The sequence below is a fragment of the Eulemur rufifrons genome, unplaced genomic scaffold, assembly GCF_041146395.1.
Source record: "Eulemur rufifrons isolate Redbay unplaced genomic scaffold, OSU_ERuf_1 scaffold_179, whole genome shotgun sequence".
In the NCBI taxonomy this organism is placed as follows: Eukaryota; Metazoa; Chordata; class Mammalia; order Primates; family Lemuridae; genus Eulemur; species Eulemur rufifrons.
This window is the reverse complement of record NW_027182961.1, coordinates 282,501-305,000: the sequence shown is the minus strand read 5'-3', so window position 1 is coordinate 305,000 and position 22,500 is coordinate 282,501. Positions and strand designations below refer to the sequence as shown.

Below are 22,500 nucleotides of genomic sequence, written 5' to 3'. Positions count from 1 at the left end.
ATCGCCGCCAGAGGGCGCTGCGGTCACGGGCTCCTCGACTCCCTCTCCCTAGTACCTCACTGGGTGTCCGAAGGCGGGACTACTTTTTTCTCCCGCCCACTGGCTCGCTAACGCCTCCGCCTCCGCCGGTGTCGTGCCGGGACCCCATGGTCCATGGGGTTGACCAGATGTCCCGTCGCACTTAGTCTCTGCGAAGCCGGCCCCGTCGACGCTATGGAGGGGCGTCGCCGCCAGAGGGCGCTGCGGTTGCGGGCTCCTCGACAACCTCTCCCTCGTACCTCAATACGTGTCCGAAGGTGGGATTTTTTATTTTTCTTTCCCCCTCCACCACCACCCCCCGCCCGCCGCCGCCTAGCCCGCCTCCGCCGCCTAGCCCGCCGCCGCCTAGCCCGCCTCCGCCGCCTAGCCCGCCGCCGCCTAGCCCGCCGCCGCCGCCGCCTAGCCCGCCGACGCCTAGCCCGCCGCCGCCGACGCCTAGCCCGCCTCCGCCGCCGCCTAGCCCGCCGCCGCCTAGCCCGCCTCCGCCGCCGCCTAGCCCGCCGCCGCCGACGCCTAGCCCGCCGCCGCCTAGCCCGCCGCCGCCGCCGCCTAGCCCGCCGCCGCCTAGCCCGCCTCCGCCGCCGCCTAGCCCGCCGACGCCTAGCCCGCCTCCGCCGCCGCCTAGCCCGCCGCCGCCGACGCCTAGCCCGCCTCCGCCGCCGCCTAGCCCGCCGCCGCCTAGCCCGCCGCCGCCGCCGCCTAGCTCGCCTCCTACGCCGCCTAGCCCGCCGCCGCCTAGCCCGCCTCCGCCGCCTATCCCGCCGCCGCCGCCCCCTAGCCCTCCTCCTCCTCCTCCTCCTCCTCCTCCTCCTCCTCCTCCTCCTCCTCCTCCTCCTCCTCCTCCTCCTCCGCCGGTTTCGTGCCGGGATCCCATGGTCCTTGGGGTTGACCAGATGTCCCGTCGCACTTAGTCTCTGCGGGGCTGGCCCCATCGATGCTATGGAGGGGGATCACCGCCAGGGGGCGCTGCGGTTGCGGGCTTCTCGACTCCCTCTCCTTCCCCACCCCTCCGCTCGCCCGCTCCTCCTTTCTTTACTCCCTATCGCCCCGCCCCCTTTTTTCTCCACACACACGCAATTATCACGCTCACGAACTATCCCGGGACCTGGCGTGACTTTCATCGCAATCTCCCCCCCCCCGGACACACACACATAGAGACACACCCTCCCGGCAGGGAGCACCCTGAGTGGTCGTGCAGATGTCGCTGCTGCATGCGGCCTCCGCATGGGTTCGCTGGTTGACCAGATGTCTGGTCCTTGGGTGGTTGACCAGATGTCTGGTCTGTGGTTGTCGTCCTGACAGGGAGGCTTCGGGACGGATTTGGTCTCTCTGGCCTCGCTGCCCCTAGGGGTCACCCTGCGATCGGTATTCTTCTCGCGCGGGGCGAGGGGGCGCTCCGGAGCATTCCTCTCCTCTCGGAGTTTCTGTCTGCAGTCTCTCGACTTGCTCTCACTCCCCTACCCTGCTGTGTGACTTTCTTTTTGGTCCTTTCATTTTATCTATTCTCTCTTTGCCTTTTCCTGCCCGCCTTTCCGCTCCCCCCCCCCGGATTCATGGTTTCACGTCACGCGGGTGACGTGCCGACACACCAGGAGGCCCTTCTCACACGTGCGCGTGAACACGCAATCAACACGTTTATGAACTAGAAAGGGATCTGGTGTGACTTTGCTATTATTTCCCCTCCCCTCCTCCCCGCGCTGAGAATGAGTTTCCCCGGGCTCGTGTGCCCGCCTGGGAATCGGCTGCAGACGCCATGGCCCCGGGTCGACCACATGTTGCCCTGGGGTCCACCAGATGTCTCTGGCGAATTGGGGCCCTAGGGTGCTTGTGACGGTGTGGTCACTAGGTGTCGCTCTGGGCTCAGTATTCTTCCTTCTCGCTGTGACTTTGGTCTCTTTTTTTCGAAATTTCTTTCTTTCTTCCTCTTTTGCCCTGTTTCCATTTTCCCTTCTTAATCTCTTTCTCTCTTTTTGTTGCTTTTTTTCCACGGCAGATGGGTGATGTGTGTGTGGAGGAAACGCGGCGTCAGGGAGAAGACACATCTCACACGTGCTCGGGAACACCCGATCGTCACGCTTCTGAGTACCGACCGATGGATCTGGTCCCGAATTTTTTAATAGTTTTCTCCTCTCTCTCTCTCTCTCTCTCTCTCCCCCCCCTTCCTTCTCTTTCCTTTCTCTCCCTTCCTTTCTTTCTTTCTCTCGCTCTCTCGCTCTCGCTCTTCTTTTCTTTCTGACAGAGTCTCTCGTTCTGTTGCCCTGGCTAGAGTGCCATGGCGTCAGCCTAGCTCACAGCAATCTCAAACTCCTGGGCTCAAGCGATCAGACTGCCTCAGCCTCCCGAGTAGCTGGGATTACAGGCATGTGCCAGCATGCCCAGCTAATTGGATATACGTGTGTGTGTGTGTGTGTGTATATATTTATATATATATATATATATATATATATATATTTTTTTTTTTTATTTTATTTTATTTTTTTTGAAACAAAGTCTCACTCTGTTGCCCAGACTAGAGTGCCGTGGCGTCAGCCTAGCTCACAGCAACCTCAAACTCCTGGGCTCAAGCGATCCTACTGCCCCAGCCTCCCGAGTACCTGGGACTACAGGCATGCGCCACCGTGCCCGGCTAATATTTTTCTGTATATATTTTTAGATACTGTTTCTGTATATATTTTTAGATATATAGTTTCTTTCTATTTTTAGTAGAGATGGGGGTCTCGCTCTTGCTCAGGCTGGTCTCGAACTCCCGACCTTGAGCGATCCACCCGCCTCTACCTCCCAGAGTGCTAGGATTACAGGCGTGAGCCACCCCGCCTGGCGTGTACGTTCTGTATTCACAGCCAGACGGAAGGCAGGGAGAATGTTACCCTTTCAAAGCCCGCCCTGCTCGCCTCTCAGCCCACCGATGGCACTCTGAATCCCGTGGCATTCCTTCACTCAGCTGAATTCTTCAGCACCCGACCCCCCCCCCACCCCACCCCCGTGCCACGGGAGTTCGTTCTCATGGCAGAGCCATCGAGGCTGTTGCCACACGTGTTGTAGGTGCCTAGGCAGACTGTGCCCTGGCCCCGAGGAGGTACGGAACCGCCTATCGCCTCGGGAGGGAGGGACAAGATGTGTCCGTGTCCAAGGCGACGTCCTGTCGATCACGAGGAGGCCTGCAAAGGCTCGTATCTGCCAGGCATTGAGCCACATCACATGAAACACCGGTGTGTTCCTTCACTTAGGTGGTGTCGCGTGTTGATACTCACAGAGGATGATAAACCCACTCGCATGCCGGCTGAGCCCCCTGTGTCTCCTCCTCTATCCACTGAGGGAAAAAACCGCAACAAAAGGTAGAAAACCACAGGGGGGGGGGAAGAGAGCCCGTCGCTCTCCCTATGTGACCGTCCGGAGTGCTCGTTCAGATGGGAGGAGGTGTGTTTGTGTGTGTGTGTGTGTGTGTGTGTGTGTGTGTGTTTCATTGATTTTGGTGCCATCTTTTCTCTGCAGCTGCGTCAGAGGACAGCGATTTTTCCGATTTTCACTCCGCTGAGTGAATTGCCTTTTGAAGAGAATGTCCACAGGAAGCCTACGGTCCTCCCGCGGGGGTGGCCCTCCTCTAGAAATGAATCTCGTTTCTTGAACGGAGGGGACTTGTTGACGCCATCATGCTTTCGGGACGACTTCTCAGACGCTAGCTTTGGACCGCAACATAGGTGCCCCCGACATTGCCTCAAGGGTTCCGTGGTGCCTCCTGTCAAGAGACCCCACCGACCGTCCCCAGCCTGCCCGCTCAAGGGAGCCGGGCCCCTTCTGATCTGTCCGCCCGCCGGTGAAGCTCCCTCCCGAGGGTCGGAAAGCCCACCTGTTTCCCAGTTCGGTTGAATGATGGGGCACCCGGGCAGGGCACTGGCACCGAGTGACTCCATTCTGAGTCTGTCTGCTCTGGGGGGCGGGGGCGGGTGGGGGGGCAGTTCCGTCTCGACCCGGTGGCCTCCTACCGACTGACTCGATGGGACGGACCATTCTCACTCAGGATCGTGTACCTTCTTGGCCTAGGCACATCCCGGCACTGAAAGCCACTTTTCGGGGACACTCTCCCACGTACAGATAGATGGCCTGCACGAGTGCTCTTCCTTTCTCGAAACACTGGAAATCTGTCCTCAATTTTACCTGACCTACCTGACGGTGTGTGATAAAGGAGCATAGAACCCTCAGCCACCCTCCACCTTCCCGCTGTCCCGAGAGACAGTGCCGAGCGTGAAATTCTATCCCTGACTCTCTGTGTCCACCGGAACGTGGCCTGACTGCAGTGACGTCAGCTACGTCAAGTCGTTCTCTGGGTAGGGAAAGAACTTAACCAGATAGGCCCTATCGGTCGCTTCTCTGTTCTGATAGTTTTGTGGCAGCCATTTCTTTCCCCCTCTCTTTTCTTTTTCTGTCTCTCTCCCCCACCCCCACCCCCAAATTCTTTCTACGAAGACGTTTAGGATGTCAGATTCTGGCCACATGCCCCCCCCTAGGCATACGGGGGCCAGCATAGACAAAGGTCTTCGGTACCAAGTGTTCATTCCACGGTGACAGATATTGCCACTCTTGTATTGACCAGGGCGAGATGGTGAGTGGGTCAACTCTGAAACTCCCTGTACTCTACTTCTCTCTTGGGTAGGTCCCTGCCCCAACCCTCCGGCTTCTAGCACACACCCAGGGGCACTCTCTCCTCTCTGGATAAAGTTCCAGATGATCCGATCCGCTCCGAGGAGGAAGGGGAGCTGGCCGGGCCACCCACTGTGCGCCCCACCCCCGTCAGTCATAGGGTCCGTTCTTTTCAGGATGACACCGGCAGCGGTTGCTGGGTGTCACCTAGCGGCCACTTTGATCAGACCTCGGGATCCGGAAAGTCAGGTGACGTTGGGAGTTTAAGAGCTGACTCCCGGGAGGTGTGGAGGGCGGGGAGGAGAGCACGGTCCGGACGGTCCCACCCTCTTCTTCCCGGGCCCGCAGCTCTGGGCCCGCCCGGGGCAGCCCTAGCCTCTAGCGGGTCTCCGCCCACCCGCCCTGTTGTCTGCGGGAGGCGCCCCTCCTCCCGCTCTCTGCCTCCTCCCGGGACCGTAGGCCTCTGCCCGTCGTCTTTTTTATTTTTATTTTTTCCCTTTTGTTTGTTTCTCTTTTATCTTGTGTTTTAGGCTTATCGAATATCATATCGTATAAAAACTTAAATCACAGAATGAATTATATTAAGTAACAAGATGTGGCTTTTTATCCTACGCCGAGAACGATGAATTTTTCTCTTCGTGTCCATTTTCCTGTCCTGGAAGAAATACAAAGTTGCTCGTGATACTTCCCCATCATCTTCCAGTTTCCCCGACTGTCAACACGATGTATTCGATCGTATATCTTTGTGTGTGCACGTGGGCGCCTGTACCTATTTCTTTTCGGCATCAGTCTCAGGTCTTTTGGCACCTAGGGGGGAAAAAGGAGAAACCAATAAAGGACAGAAAGACGTTCTGTCGTTTTACGCTCCCCACCACCACCACCACCACCACCACCACTTTTGGGAGCTTGTAGTCTGGCCTATGTCCCCAAGGCAGGTTAAATCTTTTCTTAAAACTCCCAAGTGGTCCCCTGCCCCGCCCCCCCCCCCAGGTGGGCGGCCGGCAGAGTTCACAGGCTTTGTTTTTGGCAGAGCCTGGACGATTGAAATAATTAACCACAATCAACGCTAAAGCTGAGAACCCCTCCCCCCCTCATTAAAAGCTCTGTATTTCTGCCTAGCCCTATGTTCGGGGAAATTCGGAGGCTTGAGATGGGAAGGTCTACCCTATTTTCTCCTTTACCGGCAAAATAGACTCTCTCTTTCCTTCCTCCTCAAACAGCTTGTCCTCGTTATTCGGCCTCGTGGGCAAGTGGCCGAGCTTTCGGTAACACCAAGTCTTCTAAGTTGTGTTGTGTTATCGGTCTTGTTTTCTTTCTTTTCTTTTCTTTTCTTTTCTTTTTTTTTTTTTGAGACAGGATTTCTTTCACTCTGTCCTCTCCCAGGCCGCCTTGGCCTGATTGTAGCTCACAGCAAGCTCCAAATCCAGGGCTTAAGTGATCCTCTCTGCCTCAGCCTTCTGAGTAGCTGGGACTATAGGCAAATGCTGCCACACCCGCCATAATTTTTCTTTTTTTTTTTTTTGTTGGTAGAGATGAGGTCTCATCGTGTTACCCAGGCTGGTCTCCAGCTGCTGGGCTCAAGTCACGCTCCCGTCTCTGCCTCCCAAGTTGCCGGGATCACGGGCATGAGCCACCATGGCCAGCCAGGTTATTTAAAGGTGATCGCTTTGCTATCCTGATACAAAACCCCAAATGTGCGAGTTTAAGGCACCAGACGGAGGGAGTCCCCACACTACATCGTCACGAACATTGAGGGTGGCTCACGAAACAGCTGGGATGTGGCCACACAGTAGTGATCGAGGAGATATATTCTAGTGGGATAGCAGAAATATAGAATGTCCTGAAGACACTAAATGTCGGAATGCCACAGCAGTCAATGGCTGACAAACTTCCATTCCATCGTGTCATGGTAGGCGGCTTACTTTTCTCCTGCTCCCTCGGTATGATTAAGGCCTGACGTAGAAAATGTCTACGTCTCATCCAAATCCATCGAGACGATGGAAGGGGGAACTGGGAGAGGAATAAAGAAAAACAAGAGGGGGAGAAGGAGGAAACTGCCTCCCCTGCCCCCATGCTACCCAATTAATAAATGAAGAATGGGCCGGGCGCGGTGGCTCACGCCTGTAATCCTAGCACTCTGGGAGGCCGAGGCGGGTGGATTGCTCAAGGTCAGGAGTTCGAGACCAGCCTGAGCGAGACCCCGTCTCTACTAAAAATAGAAAGACATTATATGGACACCTAAAAATCTATATAGAAAAATTAGCCGGGCATAGTGGCGCATGCCTGTAGTCCCAGCTACTCGGGAGGCTGAGGCAGTAGGATCGCTTAAGCCCAGGAGTTTGAGGTTGCTGTGAGCTACGCCACGGCACTCACTCTAGCCTGGGCAACAAAGTGAGACTCTGTCTCAACAAAAAAAAAAAAATAAATAAATGAAGAATGGCCTCTTCCCTCCTCTTCCCAACCCCTAACTATGCCTGGAGGTGTATCGTAGGCCTACAGTCCTAAGAAATGTACAACTACTGATAGTAATGGGAAGAAATGCAGTCTAATAGGTTTCTGTGCAGTGGGACACCTGGCCAGGGCACTTACGGTGAATGGAGCTTGCAGGGCGGGCGGGAGGTTGCTCTGGGTGAGTCTGTGAGTTGGCGGTGAGTGGTGAGTGAATGTGAAGGCCTAGGACATTACTTACTGTAGGTTTTCATAAACCCTGGACACTTAGGCCACACGACATTTACCTTTAGAAATTTCTTTCTTCAATAATACATTAACCTTAGCTTACTGTAAGTGTTTTCACTTCATAAACTTTTCCATGGTGGTTTGGCTTTTTTTTTTTTTTGTTTGTTTGTTTGTTTGTTTGTTTTTCTTTCTTTTAAACTTTTGGACTCTTTTGCAACACCACGACTTAAAACACAAATGCGTTGCACTGTTGTACACAGATATTTTCTTTCTCTGTGTCCTTATGTGTTCCGTAAGCTTTTTCCTACTTTTAAAGTTTTTATCGTTCTATGCACTTTTCAAAATAATAAAAACTAAAACGGGGGGGGGTGGGAGAGGGAAGGAGAGAAATACACACACATGAATATGTTTCCCAAGTGAACTGAGGAAGGGGGCCGAGTCAAGGTTCTCAGGGAGCCACCAGTGATGAAACGGTCAGGCTCAGAATCAGCATTGCAGAGTGGCTGCAGAGCCGGGGGGCCTGGACTGGCTACCTGGACGACACTCCGTGTTTGGTAACTTGGCGAGTCATACATCCTCTTGAGCCTCAGCCTCTTCATCTGCAAATGCAGAAATCATGGTGCCTACCCCACAGGGATATTGTGCAGAGTGAAAAAGCAAATGCAGGCAAAGCCCACAGAAGCACGCGTGGTAAACAGTAAGCCTTTAATCGTGGTCACAGTCGTTGTTATAGGATCATCTTCCTATGTCCTTGTCTTTTAAAGATTAGCAGAACCTCCCAGAAGATGAGAATGGGCTCCCCCTGAGCAAGTCTCGGCTGTAAAGTCACAGGCATGTTGAGCATGTGGCACAGAAGGCAGAATAAAAACCTGATCCCGGAACATTATGTTCCTGCAGGACATGAAATCATTGAAGGTATGGGAAATCCTACCTCATATCCGTTTTACTAGAACACCTATGATTGCGTACGCACATGGACGCACGCGCACGCGCACCCCAAACTTTTTGAGCTTCACAAAACAGCGTAACCAAGGAACACACTATGATGCTTCTTAGCGATCTATTTAGGCCCAGGTTACTCGTCACTCTGAGCCTGCCTCCTTATCTGTCCAATGAGAATAGTGTTTGTCACAATTATCGTCATCGTCATCCTACCTAACGCTTCTGGTAAAATTGAAGTGTGAGAACACCCGCTAGACAGAAAATCCATGTTATCTCTCAATTTTTCTTCCTCCTGATTTCTATCTGAATCTGTGAGCTCGCTTTGGTTCACTTCGGTTTTTCAAGAGGCTCCGGTTACCTTCTCTCCCACCTATATCGGATTGGGTCTGACGGAAGAAAGAAGGAAAAAAAAAAAAAAAACATAGTAAAGAAAGCAGAACAACATTTGTTTCTGAAGCAACCGATCAAACATTGCTGATGAGCCGGTCTTTTCTATTTCAGTAAACCAAGGAGGCCTATTGTCACGAGGATGTGAGGGGCCCGGGTAAGATTGGATGATTACCCCTAAAGGAGACAAAGCAGACAGACTATGGCACATGTGATCTTAGCCAAGAGAATAAACAGTGACCTCTCTGCCGAGTTGGGCCTTAGCATACCAAAGGGAAATAAAGGTGTAATAGGATGCTCAATTTTTACTCTGGAAACAGAGGTTGGTTGGGCACTGAACTGAGAACACTGAATTTTTTACCCTCCTTGATATTCACATAGGCTTAGAGGAGGCAAAAAAAAAAAAAAAAAAAAAGAATACTGAGCCTATAAGTCATCCCTAAAACTCGGATTTTATGTTCCCTTGCCTTTTCATAACTGAGCAACACACAACATTAAAGAATGGACACAGGCCGGACGCGTTGGCTCAGGCCTGTAAACTTAGCACTCTGGGAGGCCGAGGCGGGAGGATCGCTCAAAGTCAGGAGTTCGAGACCAGCCCGAGCGAGAGTGAGACCCCCCGCCCCCGTCTCTACTAAAAATATAGAAAGAAATTGTCCAGACAACTAAAAATATATAGAAAAAAATTAGCCGGGCATGGTGGCACATGCCTGTGGTCCCAGCTCCTGGGGAGCCTGAGGCAGGAGGATCGACTGAGCCCAGGAGTTTGAGGTTGCTGTGAGCTAGGCTGACGCCACGGCACTCACTCTAGCCCGGGCAACAGAGTGAGACTCAGTCTCGGGGGGGGGGGGGGGACCCAAAAACAAACAAACAAACAAAAAAACTGGAAGGGACACAGACTTCCACAGGTTTGTGTGTGGCCCCTTTTACTTATTAACGCTACAGGACCTTAATTATTTGTGCTCTGAATCTGATATTCAAATTATCCTTGTGGCCAACGCGTTTGAACAGTAGATGGTAGGGGAAGAAGAGTTCACCTCCTGAATAGATGACAAGTAACGGGAGTACTGGTGAAATTACAAGTGGCTTACGTTTACACACTGAAAATCCCAGTTAGCCGCTACCATGAGTTCAAAGAAGAGATCTAAATTTCTGACCCTATGACCCTAAAAGATATTTCCTCCCATGGTGTCACAGATAAAAATAAAACTGCATCCTAGCACTTTGGGAAGCCTAGGGGGAAAGGATCGCTTGAGGCCAAGAGTTTGAAGTTGCAGTGATCTATGATGATGCTACTGCACTTTAGTCTGGGAAACAGAGTGAGGGCCCGTCAAAAGAAAAAAAAGAAAAAGACAAAAAGAAAGAGAGAGAGAGAGAGAGAGAGAGAGAGACAGAGACAGGAAGACACAAGGAAAGAAAGAAAGAGAGAAAGAAGAGAGGAGAAGAGAAGAGAAGCGTCAATCTATCCATTGCATTTTCTACCCTTTAGGTGACTGGGCTTCAGCAGGGTGATGTGATCTGACAAAGTTCATGTTGCTAAGAAATAAAGCACTGGAGTTCAAACTCTGAGTTTTCAAAATCCAGCATATCCCCCTACCCACCATACCGTGCCACCTCTGAGAGTGGATATCTCACAGAGGAGAGCTGTGGAGGCCATTCTTGGACAGACAGAGTCAAGTAGTGGAGACCATGGAGTCTCTGCTCTGCAGCCAGTCTAGAGACATATGGAGCCATTAACACTGCTTGTGAGGAAAATACCATGTCATAGGGAAACAGAAATATTTTCCGCCTTAGGCAGATACAATTTAGGAAAAGACCCGAAACCCCTCTTCTTCTAACAGTGCTTTCTGGTCAGATGCTGACCCCTTCGATTCACAGATTCAGATACATCATTCAATGCAAGCATTGTCAACAAGTCACTCTTTGCAGCTTTCTGAAATTTCTCGCATATAGCATACTTGTAAAGATGATCACTTATGTGAAGACACCACCCCTCCAGAAAAACAAAAACAAAACCAAAACAGAAGCCCACTTTTCTCTGCTGTGAAAATCAAGATCAGCTTTTATGAGATCCACTAAATTCACACAAGAAGTAAAATATAATCATACTGATATATGCAATTTTTCTCTTAGAACAGAATGCATGGTGCTCCTTATCGTCTCAGATACTGTCAACAGAAAGCACGCGGTGGATGAACAATCTCCGTGAGCTTTTCTACAGAGATGGGGTGGGGGTGTGTGTGTGTGTGTGTGATAAATAATGAGGGTTGAGGAGCAGATAAATGACTGGGGGAAAACAACAACAGCAACAACAACAAAAACCACTTCCTGGTTCCTCGATGCAAGCATTCATTTAAAGGGGATACTCGTATGTATACCTAGGTGGAAAGTGGAAGCAGCTTTAAAAAAAAAAAAAAGAAAAATTGCTGCGAGCCCTGGTTATGATACGGCAATAAGCGCTAGCTCTTGGAAGGTGTAAAACATATTCACGGTGGCTTACGCCAATCTGGGATGTACAAAGACGAGCTTGAGCACCACCACCAACCAAAAATATGAATGAATACCTGGCTAGCGATCAGGATCAGACATAATAGAAAAGAAAAAGCTCCCAAGGCTAAAATAATGTGAACACGATTGACTCGTCCATGGAAAAGAACCCCAAATCACTGCAAAATAATTTAAAGAGTTTTATTCTGAGCCCAACGGCCGTGATCATGGCCCAGAGAGCTACGCCCAAGAAGCCTTGAGCAAGCGGACCCATTGTGGTGGGGTGGGTTACAGTTTGGCTTCATACATTTTAGGGAGACAGGAATTACATGTAAAATCACAAATCAAAACATGGAAGGGGTACATTGGTCTGGGCTGAAAAGGCAGGACATCTGGCAGTTGGGGGGGGGGCGGGGGAGGGAGGGTGCGGTGTTTACAGGTTTACAGCTGGGTTTAAAGATTCTTTGATTTGCAATTGATGACATAAATGAACCTCTGCCTAAAGGCTTTGCATCATGTTTTCAGTTAAGGTAAGGAGGTCTGCTAATCACAGACAAGCCACTGGACAGTTTACCCAAAACTCAAGTGCCCTGTAGTTCAGTAAACGGTTGGCCTGCTAGATATGCGTTAAGCTTTGTCTTGCCTGGCCTTAGGCCCGTCGGACATTCAGTATCTCATTGTTATAAAATCTGACTCCATCAGGGAGGGGTGTCTGACTTCCCCTGTCCTTGCGGGGCAGCAGCTCAGGTTTAAGGGTTTTTCTAGGGTTCCCTGGGCCAACCACGGGACGGGTCAGCTGGCGGTGGCGGGCGGGGGGCGGCTTAAGATTTTATTTTAGTTCATAGACTCCAGAAATGGTGTTTCCCTGGCAAAGACACACGAGTTCATGAAAAGCTTTCATTCAGTTGGTCTGGCTCCTCCCTGAGGTCGTCTCCCTGCCCCCCACTCCTCCCATCCCCTGGGGCCGGAGCGGGGGGGGGGGGGGGGGAGGGGTGAAGGCCCAAGAGGAGAGGCGCGTGGGGGAGGTGCCGCTCCCAGAACCAGAGACTCGTCTGGGCCCCACGTAACCCAGCCACCGCGACCGCTTCGCCCGAGGAGGTGCCCAGCAAGTCGTGCTTCTGCCCCTCGGGATTGCCTGCGGGCTGGGGGCGGGGTACGAGCTCCCGGCCCAAGAGGCAAACCCCTAGCCTGGCCGCACAGATGGCCGGGCCCCCGGCGGAGCCCTTCCGCCGTTTTCCACCCCTCCTCCACTCACTGCGCTGACTGCGCATGCGCGCTCGCACGTAGCCGCCTCGGGCTTCTCTCGGGCGGAGCCGCTTTCAGCCGCGACCCCGCCCCGCGAGCTGACTGCGCATGCGCGCTTGCACGTAGCCGCCTCGGGCTTCTCTCGGGCGGAGCCGCTTTCAGCCCCGACCCCGCCCCGCGAGCTGCCGCTTCCAGGCGGCACAGCGCATGGGGGAGGGGACGGAGCTCTAAAGAAATCAGTCCCCTCCGTCTCCTGCCTCAGGAAAAGCCCCAAACCCTTGGAGAACTGCCACCCACCGCCACTGCCGTGTGTGTGTGTGTGGGGGGGGGGGGCGGGGGGGCTGGGTCTTTACTTTGTGTCCTCCTTGTGGCCCAGTCCAAGGCGGCTGGGCTGCCAAACAGATCGTCTCGAGAGGGAGGCAGGAAGGGCCCAGGTCTGGACAGGGGTGGATTGGACCCCTCCACCCTGGGGTGTGGACTTGTGACCGAAAGCTCAGCTGCTTGTCCACGAGGCCGAATAACGAGGACAAGCGGTATGAGGAGTAAGAAAACAGAGAGTCTACTTTGCTGACAAAGGAGGAAATAAATAGGGTAGAGCTTCTCAGTCTCAAACCCCCAAATTTCGTGAACATAGGCCTAGGCAGAAATACAGAGGTTTTAAAGGAGGGAGGGTTGGTTCTCAGCTTCAGGCAATTACTGCAGTTAGCTGTTCTAAAGGTCCCGTCTCTGCTGAGAAGAAATCCCTTGAACTCTGTGGGCCGCCCACCCTGGGGGCCACCTGGAGTTATAACCAAAGAGTTAACGTGCCTCAGGGATGCAGGCCGGGCTGCAAGTTCCCAAAAGCCTGGGGGAAGTTTTAAAAAGACAGAAAATCTTTCTGCCCTCTTCCCCTCCCACCCCCCCACAAAGCCATTTTCTCTGGTGCAGACTCGGCACCCTCCCTGCCCCCCCCCTCCCCGTGCAGGCCTGTTTGTCCTCAATCATCTGTGAGGTTCACGAGGAGGAGATGCTCTCTCGCTCTCCCCACCCTCTTTCTTCCCTTAGGAAATCCTCAGCGCTGTTCCACACACTCAAGGTGGCGGGCCTGCTCCGGCCACCAGCCACCTCTTGTGCCACCTCCCGCCCCCCCCCCCCCGCCCCCAACGGAGTAGGTGTACAGACAGGAGCACACTTTACCGGAGGGCGCCTGGGGATGAAGAGTTGTGGTGGCCAAATGGGGGATGCGGGGCGGGGAGGAGAGTGGCTGGCATTTGGCAAAGAGTGACACGGAGTGGCCATCCAGGCTTGTCTGAAAAGTGGGACTACGAGCCTGAGAGCGCCGACGGAGTCGATGGACATGGTCACTGCTGTGGGATGTCTCTTTTACCACGATGTAACACCAAAGCAAACCCCTGACCCGCTGGGTCGGAGAAGGCCTTGTGGGCAATTTAGAAAAGCCATGGCGTGGCCATTTGGAATACTTCCTGCCTCTCCGGGAATCAAAAATTAGAAAGGACCATGGGTTCTGTATTAACGTACCAAAGGCAGGCAGAATTTTAGCCTTTTAAAGCCTGCCCTGGCCCTATCTCAGCAAGGCAGTGGCACCCCAAGTTCCGTGACATTTCTGCACTCGGCGGCTGACTTCTTCAGCCATCTGTTGCGATGCCCCTGCCAGGTGGCCACTCACTCGCCCCTTCAGTTCAACCCTTGTACCAGAAAGTGTTGCCTTCTTCCTAACCCCTATGGGGGGACCGGGGGGTGACGTGTGTGGGGGGGGGGTAGTGGAAATGGGCAGACCCCACAGGTGCAGCCTCTTCCAGGTCATAATGGGCCTGAGGCAGCGTGGGATTCCCCCGGAAGGGAGGCAGGGTGGCACTACGGCACCGAAGCCTGACGCCGGCGGCCACGTGGATGGTGGGGGACACGTTAGACCGCTGAGATGCAGCCACTGAGAGCCACCCCGCAGCAAGAGGTCTCTCTGGCAGAGCAGGCACTGAGTCCGCAAGTCAAGACAGCTGGGAGGCCTGGGAGACAGAGGCCCTGGATCTCAGGTCCCGGGGTGGGGGCGGGGGGCAGTGCCAGTGCCTGGAGAGAGAGAGAGCCCAGGCTCCAGAGGCCATGATGGGGCCTGGTGGGCAGGGCCGAGGAGGTCAAGGCCGGGTGTGGTGGGGTCCGGGATGAGGGGCTTGGGGTGACGGGCAGGGAGAACGACCCGTTCACTCAGACGTGCCCTCAGAGGAAGGCAGAGGTGCGTTTTGCCTTCCTCCGGCTAGTGGAACGCTCGGCATTTCTTTCCTTCAGAGCTGGGTTGAACCGGTGTGGCATCTGTTATAGTACGGAGTGCGAGACAGGACAACCTAGAGACCGAATTGAGCCAAGTCATGAGTCCACATTAGCTGGCCAGCGACCACCCCCTGCCCTGTTAGGGTACAGGTACAGAGAATGGCCCCGAGCCGAAAAAAGCAGGAAGGTTTCAGACTATCCTAAGCTAGAGCTCCGTGACTTTAGGCACGGCGGTTGAAACAACACTATACCACCTACTCCGCAGCTGTGTGGTCCGGGACCAGCCTCGGGCCCCCGTTTCGTTTCGGTTACAGTCTTTAAGCGAGCAGGTTTACAGAAACAGATAGCTCCAATTAAGGAACATTCTTTCAGGCGTTAAGCAAGCACAATCAATTTTACGACAGGCAGCTGGAAAGTTTAAACACTTAGTTACAAGTTAATTGCTTTGTTTTATCTCCGCAAGGTACGTATTTCCAATTACAGACATAGGTCAAGCGGACATCGGTCACCTAGCGAGCAAGCATAAGTTTTCAAGTGGGCCTTTACAGCGTCCAGACAGGCCTCGGTCCAGTTATTGTGCATTCTTTTTGACCACTTGGAAAGCTACTAGCACCGTTCCGGGCCTCACCTCACTCACGCGGAACTACAGAGTGATGACCTGGGGTGGGTGGGTGGGTGTGTGTGTGTGTGTGTGTGCTCCCTCCTGTGGTGGGAAGGGTGATCTGCTCGCCCACCCGGCGTGGTGTCCCCCACCCCTGCCCCATCTTGGCGTTTACAGAAAACAAACACGAACACAAGAGAGGGAGCCGGAGGAGGAGGAGGAACATATGCTGCTATCCAGGTTATCCTGGGAGGCTTCCTAGCCATTTCTGAGGAAACAGTGTCTCCTGGCTGTCTCCCGTAGTTTTATTTATTGACTTATTTATCTATTTTTCCTTTTGGCTTGAACCCATTCTTTTCGTTTCGGCATCTCATCTGACATCCTCTTCTGAGAGGAACCTGGAAACGTTTCCCCGTGTTGCATCTTTTCAGGCTCTGTACGACTGACGAGCATCGTCCCTCTTCAGTCACTGGGCTCTTTGCTAGCCAGGCCTTAATTCTCCACGTTGTAAACCCCAGATCGGATCTCCGCCCGGAGTCCTGTAGAGACCCACCGAATCGATGTTTGGACTGGGATGTCTCGTAGACCTTACCTATTAAAAACCGATCCAGGCCAGGCTTGGTGACTCACGCCTGTAATCCTAGGCCAAGGCGGGGAGGAGGACCGACCGCTTGAGGTCAGGAGTTCGAGACCTGCCTCGGCAAAAGCAAGACCCCCGTCTCTACCAAAAATAGAAAAAAATTAGCCGGGCATGGTGGCACACGCCTGTAGCCCCAGCGATTTGGGAGGCTGAGGAAGGAGGATCGCTGGAGCCCAGGAGTTTGAGGCTTCCAGTGAGTGAACTATGCCCTGCTCCCCCGCCACCCCTCCCCATCATCTCTAACGAAATGACAGTAAAATAAAATAAAATAAAATAAAGCTCAGAAAAAAAAAAAAAAAGTACTATGTAGTGAGACCGATCCTAAGAACACGGGGGCGGGGAAGGAAGTCACTACCACGGTATAAAATTGTATAAACGTTACCCGATTCTGTGTGCGTGCGTTTTCTGAGAAATGACCCCCTTTTGCTATGGGGCCGGGACTGGAGTCCCAGTTTGGGACCATAGGATTCCCCGCACTCGACTCCAGACTGATTCGACCTAGGGTTAGCTCTGTGTAAACACTCTTTAGACGTGGGTGTTTTATGGATTTCTGTCCTTCGGGAGAAACGACTGGCCCGGGTACAGGAGTGAGCGAATGTACCGACCGTCTTCTCCCATCTCTCTCTCTCTCTCTCTCTCTCTCTCTCCCTCCCACACACAGGCACACGCGCGCGCGCGCGCGCGCGCACACACACACACACACACACACACACACGCCGTTTCCGGGAGCGCCCACTTCATGCGCTTCGGTCCACCGTGACAGATAGTCCAACTGTGAGATCATCGTGAGTGGCTGCGCCTAGGCCCCGCTCTGAACCTCTCCGTACTGTTCGTGTGTCTTCAGCAGGTCCTGCCTCCACCCGTGGCATCTAGCACGGGCCGATGGGTCCCTGTCCTCTCTCCCTGCCGTGGACGCCCCCCTCCGGCCCCCCGCCCCCGGGGGCTCTCTGGTCGACTAGTGGTGGGGAGTGTGCCCGAGGGCTGAGAGACGTGGTCCGAGAGGGGCCGGGAGGAGGCCTGCGACCCAGTGTGTACCCACTCCCGCCCCCACGCTCCCTCCCCCACGAGGGAGCCCGTCCTTTCCAGGCTGACACTTGGATCGGTGGATGACGGGGGTCACCTGGCGGCGGGCGAGCGTTATGGGAAAATCCGGTAGGCGTGTTGCGACGTCCTGCCACAGAGATGGCTCTGGCGACAGCCTCGGGCCGCCCCACCCTGGCCCCCGGCCAGGCCCCGTGAATGTGTTCTCTCTGTCCCTGACTTCTTTCTTTGTTTCACCAGCCGGCGTGCTCTGAGAATGTGAAGTGTATCATAGTTCCACCCTGGGTTTCATGATCCTAAGATAGGAAGGGGTTTTATGATTCCACGACAGAAAGGTTTTCTCATCCTATCATCTCTCCCCCCCCCCTTTCTTTCTTTCTCTTCCTCCTTCTGCCTTTTCTTTACTTCTTTGTTCTTTCCTTCTTTCAGTCTTCCTGTCTTCCTTCCTGCCTGCCTGCCTTCCTTCCTTCCGTATTTCTTTCCTCTCTTCCTTTCTCCTGTTATCCTGTGTTTCTATCTCTGTTTTTTCCATCTTTCTTCCCCCTTTCTACTTTCCTACCTTCTTTCTTTCTCATTCTCTCCTTTCTCTCTCCTTCCTTCTTCCTTTCTGTCTCTTTCTATACTGTCTCTCTCCTTCCTTCTCTCTATCTTTTTCTCTTTCCATCTTTCCGTGCTCTTTCTTTTTCTCTCTTAACTTCCTTTCTTTTTCTTTTCTTTCTTTCCCTCCTTCTGTCTCTGTCTGTCTTTCTTTCTTTCTTCTTTCTTTCTGCTTCCATCCTTCCTTCCTTTTTCTCATTCTCTTTCTTTCTGCCTGTCTTTTCTTTCCTTATTTCTTCTTTCCTTCTGTCTTTCTGTGTTTCCTATCTCCTTCCTCCCTTCCTTTTTCTTTCTTCCCCGTGCCCTCTTCCTGTCTTTTCTTATTTACTGTTTTCTTCTTTCTGACTTTCTCTCTCTGTTTCTCCGTCTCTTTTCTTTCTGTTCTTTTCCTTTCTCTCCCTTTCTCTCTTTCTGTTTCTGCCTGTCTGTCTCTCGGCTATGTTGTGGTCTGTGCAGAGACGGGTTTGGTGGACGATGTCGGTGGTCGGGCCGACCCATCCTTTCTTTGATCCCAGTGCTAGCCAGGCCGGGGCCTGCTTAGCTTCCAAGATCAGACGAGATTGGGCGCGTTCAGGGTGGCGTGGCCCTAGACTGACCCGTCATTTTTCGATGGCTTCCGTGGGGAGTAGGGGGACTGTGTTTGATGCCCCCGGGGGACCTTCTGGACTCTGAAATGATGGGCTCCAGAGGGTTGCCCCGTGTTTTGCAGCAGACCTCTGGTGGCTGGCGCCGGTTGTGGTCGGGCTCCACCTGGCGGCCGCTTTTCTACAAGTCTCTTGTCCTCTGAATCTTCGGTGCAGCAGGCAAAGCAGGGGACAGTCCCCGATGCGAGCGAGGCTGAGTTCCGGGAAGCAAGCAGCCTTCGCGGGGCCATCTGGTTCGTGCCGGGACGCCGGCTGGGACATCTGGGAGGCAGAGCTTGGGCCTGCAGGGCTGTGTGGCGGGAGGACGTTGTCGCCGCGCTTCCAGGCTCAGCCAGCCAGGCGGCTTGCGGGGCTGCCCGGGCAGGTCGACCAGCACGCTGTGGCCGCTTTGGAGACCCGACCCACCCCGCGGGGACAGGAAGGAGACGGCACACGCGGACGGGAGAGGAGGGTGTCCGGCGACCGGCCGCCGTCCCGTGCATGCGTGTCCCTCTCCCTCGGCCTCGCCTTTCCTACCCATTTTCCCTGGTTCCCGCTCGGGAGGCAGGGACAGCCCTGTGAGTGGCACCCAGTCGTCCGTGGCTTCCTCCGAGTCCTACTCTGGGGGCGCGGACCGGGCCCTGGGTGGCGCGGGTGGCCGGCGAGGGCGACCCCTGTCGGCCCGCGGGCGCTCGTGGGCCGCGGCGGTCCCGTCCCGATGTTTTCTCCTCCACAAGTCCCCGTGCTGGGGCCGGGGACCGGGCCCTGGGTGGCCCTGGGTGGCGCGGGTGGCCGGCGAGGGCGACCCCTGTGGGCCCGCGGGCGCTCGTGGGCCGCGGCGGTCCCGTCCCGATGTTTTCTCCTCCACAAGTCCCCGTGCTGGGGCCGGGGACCGGGCCCTGGGTGGCCCTGGGTGGCCGGCGAGGGCGACCCCTGTCGGCCCGCGGGCGCTCGTGGGCCGCGGCGGTCCCGTCCCGATGTTTTCTCCTCCACAAGTCCCCGTGCTGGGGCCGGGGACCGGGCCCTGGGTGGCGCGGGTGGCCGGCGAGGGCGACCCCTGTGGGCCCGCGGGCGCTCGTGGGCCGCGGCGGTCCCGTCCCGATGTTTTCTCCTCCACAAGTCCCCGTGCTGGGGCCGGGGACCGGGCCCTGGGTGGCCCTGGGTGGCCGGCGAGGGCGACCCCTGTCGGCCCGCGGCCGCTCGTGGGCCGTGGCGGTCCCGTCCCGATGTTTTCTCCTCCACAAGTCCCCGTGCTGGGCCCTGGGTGGCGCGCGTGGACGGTGAGGGCCTCCCTGGCCCTCTACGCCACGGGGGCCGACCAGATGTCCCTGAGTGCCCCTTGTCTGCTGGCGCTGGGGACCTGCTGGGGACAGGTGGCCGTGTCGAGTGTCGTGGGGGCAGGCGTGTTCAAGTGGCTCGGTCCCCGTCTTCCTGCGCGGTGTTTTTGATCACCTCATATCGTCATCTTCCGCCTGCAGGTTAGTACTGACACGCTGTCCTTCGGCGACTGTCGCTGGAGGGGTTGGGCCTCCGCACGCGGACAGGGTTCTGGGTTCCTGGGGATCCAGCGCCCTGCCCTGTTCCCTTTGAGCTGACCGCCTGGGCCCGCGCGCCGGCTCTAGGGCGTCGGAGTGTCCCGACGGTGGTGCCCGCCTCTCGCGTTGGTCTCTTGTCCCCTCGAGAGACGGCACCCGGGGGAGGGGGGGAGGTTTGCGGCAACCTTCCCCCTTACCCCGCTGGCTCTGTGCCGTTGCGTGTCAGGCGGTCCTCGTCTTTGGGTTGTGCTTGGGAGGCGGGGCTGGCGAGGCTGAAGCGGGCTCCTCCGATCGCTGTCCTCGCCGGTCTGACTGACCTCCCCCAACCCTCCCCGTCCTCGGGGCCTGATCGATGTGGTGACGTCGCGCTCTCCCGGGCCTTGAGCCGCGTGCCAGGCGAGGGACGGTCCATTCATGGTGAATGGTGGCCGCTCTTCTCGTTCTGCCCGCGGGCACCTCACCTCTCCTTCCCCGCCTGCGGGCGGTGCGTGGGAGGCGCGGGTGCGAGACTATCCGGCCCGACCGCGGTCGCCCCGCCCTCGGCCTCGTGGCGTTGGCGGGGGGTCGTGAGTCCTCTTGACGCAGCGGGCAGCCCTCGCTCGCCCTGTGTGGCTGTTGCCTGGCCGGGGTCCCCCCTGCCCGCGACGGACGGGTGCGGGGCCGTGCCGCCCGCCCGGTCGCGCGCCCCGTTTGGCGCGCGGCTGCTGGGTCTGTGTGGCCCTTTTGTGGTGCCCCCGGAGCGCACCGGGTTGTTCTCCAAGGTGCCCGAAACCGAGCGGTGGTTGTCGTCCTCGTTCCCGGCGTCCCCCTCTGGTCGCCGCTGCAGCGTCTGCTGCGTTGGGTACACCCTCGAGCAGCGTGCTTGGGGTTGGGGGGGTCGAGGCGGGCAAGCCTAGAGGCATCCTCCTGCGCTGCGTGGGCGGGCGGGGGGCGTTGTCTCGGCGTCCCCACGATGTGTGCGTGGCGGACTTCGAAAGGCGAGCGCACGGCTTGTGCTCTTCCCACCCTGCCCGAGGGGGGGGTGGTTGCACGGTCGTGTGGGCGATCGTGGTGGGGCTGGGCCGGCGACGTGGTGCCGGCCGGCCCCGTGGGGGGCCTCTGCCACCGGCCTGGTCTGCCTCGGTGACCCCTCTCCCATACCGACGGGGGAGTGTTCCCCTCGAAGTGAGGGGGCTTTTGGACCAGGGGCCCCGACCGCGAACGCTCAGGAGTCGCCAACCGTGCGTGTTTTGCCCCATGCCGCAGACCCCCCCCACACCTCCCCCGGGGCGTGCCTGAACGCCTCCGCCCAGGGCCCTTACGGGGGCGACCGGGGGTCGGGGGCGATCCACCTTCGGCGAGAAAGCGTCTTCTCTAGCGATCGTGGAGGCGTGTCCTCTTCTGGGGTTTGTCGGATCCCCCAGCCCGCCGCCTCTCTGCGCGTCGTCAGCCGCCGCCCCTGCGGCTGCCAGTTGTGCGTGGGCAGAGTTCCCTCCTCCCCTGCCGTGGGGGGGAGCGGTCCGCCGGCCCCCGCGGTGGGGGCCGAGTGCCACTCTTCGCCTAACGTGGTCCGCGCCTCCCCCCTGAACTCTGGGGGAGGGTCACGCCGGGCCGGGCCGGCGTTCCAGCTGTGAAGGGCGCCCGCGTGTGTGCGCTGCGTGCCCCGGCCGCGGGTCGCCCCGGTGTGCGCTGGGGGAAGGGGGTGGTGGTGCGGCCCGTCTCGCGCCCCCTCCCCATCCCCTGTGAGCGTGCGGCCCTCCACCCGGTCCCGTGCCAGGCCGCGGATGGATGGGCGCTCCCGTGCTGGCGCCTGTGGATTGCGGCTGGGGGGACCGCCCGGCCAACGAGGGGGTCGTTCCACCGGTGCACGGTGCTCCCCGGAGCGAGACAGGATTGGGAAACGGACGAGAATGGGATTAGGCGCGGTGGCGTGCGGGCCGAGGGCCGAAGGCCGGCGTCGCTCTGGGACGCCCCGGTGGTGAGGCCGTGGCCCCGTTGGGAGGGTCGAGGGGTGCCGAAGGCTTTGGCCGGCTGGCGTCACGGGCGCGTTGCGGGACCGCTCTCGGGTTTGGGGCGGTGGGATCCCGTGGCGTTGTTTCCCCAGTGGCCCGGTCGCGGCGCAGGTCTCGCCTCCCCACGGGCTCTCGTGCCTCGCCCTCGCGGGGTCTCATCCCTGTTCGAAAGGGTGCTCCTTCTCTCTTCCTCACGGCTGCCGACCGCCCCGCGACGAGCGTTCGCCCGACTGCGCTGCCCGAACCTGACCTCGCCGCGGGGAGGGGGCGTCGCCCTGGCCGCCAAGGCCCTGGACGGCGCCCCCCACCCCCCCGGCGACGTGCCTCGGTTGAACGGTCGGCGGGCCTCCGCGTGGCGGGCCGGACGGCGTTGGGGGGCGGCCGGTCGCGCGTGCGTGCAAGAAGAGCGTTTTTCCGGAGCTACACGCGACCGCGATGGCGGTCGGGGTCCGGGCCCTGCGAGGTGCGCGGGGGGTTTGGGGAGCTCGCCGAAGGCGCAGCCGGTCGTCCCAGGTGCCGCGGGACCGCCCTTGTGCGCGGAGGCCACTGGCGGTGAGATCCCGTGCGTGTCCTGGCCGGTGGGCTGCCGTCTGAGGCTTGCTACATCCCTCCCCTCGGGCCTCCTGGTGCCCGTCGGCCCCTTCCCCCGTCGTCGCCTTATGCCGCGCCCGGCGGCCCCCACCCCGCTCGCCGCCGCCTTGAGCCATCTCGTCCTCTCCCGTCTGGCTTTCGTAGCCGGGAGGGCGTCCGTGCCCCCGGTGCTGCATCGCTCTCCCCCCCCGTGTGTCCGTAGCGG

The 22,500-nt window shown here is 57.1% G+C and overlaps 1 pseudogene; it reads right to left on the bottom strand.

Moving 5' to 3' along the window:
• Nucleotides 1-1,601: 1,601 nt before the first annotated feature.
• LOC138379816 (small nucleolar RNA U13) lies at nucleotides 1,602-1,693 on the bottom strand (annotated as a pseudogene).
• Nucleotides 1,694-22,500: the final 20,807 nt, after the last annotated feature.